Here is a 2724-nt window from a genome sequence, read left to right on the forward strand (position 1 = left end):
TGAAACTCGGCCAGGAGAGAGGGATCCAGCACATCGTCCCGGGCCACTCAGGATCTTTCTTCTGGCTCGTATCCCTCCCAATCAATGAGGTATTCTAGACGACCACCCCGTCGCCGGGAGTCCAAGATGTCCTGCACCCTGTAGACTAGGGGCTCCTCGATGATCTCGGGAGGAGGAGGTACTGCTGGCTCGTCGGGTTCTGTGACGGAGGGAGAGGCAGGTTTTAGGAGTGAGACATGGAATGCTGGGTGGATACGATACCGGGCTGGGAGGTGGAGACGGAAGGTGACCTCATTAATCTGCCTCTCGATGGTGAAGGGACCGATGTAGCGGAGACTCAGCTTCCGGCAGGGCAGGCGGAGACGTAGATCCCGGGTGGAGAGCCAGACCTTATCTCCGGGACGATAGACGGGGGGGTAGACCGGTGGGCATCTGCGTAGGTCTTATGTCTCTGCACTGGCTGCTGGAGTTGAACATGAGCTGAGTCCCAAACTCTCTCGCTCACTCGGAACCAGTGGTCTACTGCTGGAACGTCGGAGGGTTCCCGTCCAGCGGAACAGAGGGTGTTGGTAGCCGATTATGCACTGGAACGGGGTGAGGCCGGTGGTGGTTTGCTTGAGGGAATTCTGTGAATACTCGGCCCACGGGAGGAAGCGGTTCCAGCTGTGCTGGTTGTCATGACAGTAGGCCCGGAGATACCTCCCAATCTCCTGTATCTTCCGTTCAGTCTGTCCGTTAGTCTGGGGCCGATATCCTGAGGATAGGCTAGGCGTGGGACCAGGGACGACTGGGGATGGGTAATGGGACCAATTTTCCGGCGGGCAAGTGATGTGGCGTTTTGGAAATGGCACAGACTGAGCATCCACGAACATACTGGGAGACATCCCGGGCCATACTGGGCCACCAGTACCGAGTTTGGAGGAGCGAGAGAGTACACTGGCTGCCTGGGTGTCCAGAGCCCGGGGAAGCATGAAGGGAGCCAAGAAGGGTAGAACTTAAAGGGGTCATATTATGCTATTTTAAAGATAATTATTTTGTGTATTTGGTGTAACAGAATATGTTGACATGCTTTAATGTTCAAAAAACACATTATTTTTCAAATACTGTACATTATTGTAGGTCCTCTATGCCCCGCCTCTCTCAAACACGTCGTTTTCAACAAAGCCCCCTCCTTTGACAAGCGCAGTCTGCTCTGATTGGCCAACTGACCCAGTGCATTGTGATTGGCCAAACACCACAAGCACGCGTCGGAAATGCAACGCCCCTTACCATAATCGCGAGCGTCAGCTCTCAAAGTAAATATCAAGATATTAATAATGTCGTTAGTTTTACCATCAGCTCAAGCCGAAAGGGCAACAGAGTCGTGTGACAGACACAGTGATGAAGCTGGTATGTGCTCTCTCGCGCTCTCTCTCTCTCTCGCTTGGATTTGAGACTTTAGTCTTTGCAACTTTACAGATCTTCTTTATGCACCAAGAGCTTGTAACACTCCAAAGAGAAAGGAAAACTTGAAATCGCATCATATGACCCCTTTAAGGAGGTGGGTATGTAGGTTTTACCTTCTGGGCCTCCCAGCGTAGCGGGTTCGGTCAGAGTGGCGAGGCGGATTTGTTCATCCAGGGCCCACCGGATGGGGTTAATAAGGATGGCTGGAGGAAGTATGGGTTCAGGTGCGGAGGTTTTGTCGGGGGCATGAATGCGGGAGAGTGAATCAGCCTTGACATTCTTGTTTCCTGGTTGATAAGTGATGGTGAATTGGAACCGGGTGAAGAAGAGGGCCCAGCGGGCCTGTCTGGGGTTTCGTCGCTTGGCACTGTGGAGATATTTGAGGTTTTTGTGGTCTGTGATGACAGTAAAGGGGTGTTGTGCTCCCTCCAGTCAGTGCCGCCATTCCTCCAGCGCCAGCTTGATGGCGAGCAGTTCCCGGTTTCCGATGTCATAGTTGCGCTCCGCTGGGGAAAGCTTCCTGGAGTAATAAACGCAAGGATGGAGTCGGGGAGGCTATGTGGTACTGTGACAGCACTATTCCCATGCCGGTGGTGAAGGCATCCACCTCTACGATGAACGGGAGTTGGGGATCCGGGTGTGTGAGGATGGTAGCAGTGCAGAAGGCCTCCTGGAGCTTCTTGAAGGCGGCTCGAGCTTCGGGGTTCCAAGACAGAGACTTGGGTTTCTGACGGACCATGGAAGTGAGGGGGGCAGAGAGGATACTGAAGTTCTGAATGAATCTACGGTAGAAATTGGCAAAGTCAAGTCAACTGTAGAGGATTAATTAGGAAAATAGTGTGTCAATAATGCAAAATGACAATTTTGTAAAAACTCATTTTTCAGTTAAAGGCAGTTCATCATTGAATTCAGTGATGTCATCATCCAGCTCCGTTCAGTTTAAATAGTATCTGTGCAATCAAGTCAACGATATCGCTGGAAATGAAGTGTCCCCAACTAAGCAAGCCAGAGGCGACAGCGGCAAGGAACCAAAACTCCATCGGTGACAGAATGGAGAAAAAACCTTGGGAGAAACCAGGCTCAGTCGGGGGGCCAGTTCTCCTCTGGCCAGACGAACCAGCAGTTCAATTCAAGGCTGCAGCAAAGTCACATTGTGCAGAGGAATCATCTGGTTCCTGTGGTCTTGTCCCGGTAATGATCAAAAAGTAGTTTGACCAATAACATGCAAGCATTGTACATAATGGACCAATCATGGCGTGTGAGAAGGTGGGATCTACG

Source organism: Sinocyclocheilus rhinocerous, unplaced genomic scaffold (assembly GCF_001515625.1).
Source record: "Sinocyclocheilus rhinocerous isolate Xijiao unplaced genomic scaffold, SAMN03320098_v1.1 scaffold6870, whole genome shotgun sequence".
NCBI lineage: Eukaryota > Metazoa > Chordata > Actinopteri > Cypriniformes > Cyprinidae > Sinocyclocheilus > Sinocyclocheilus rhinocerous.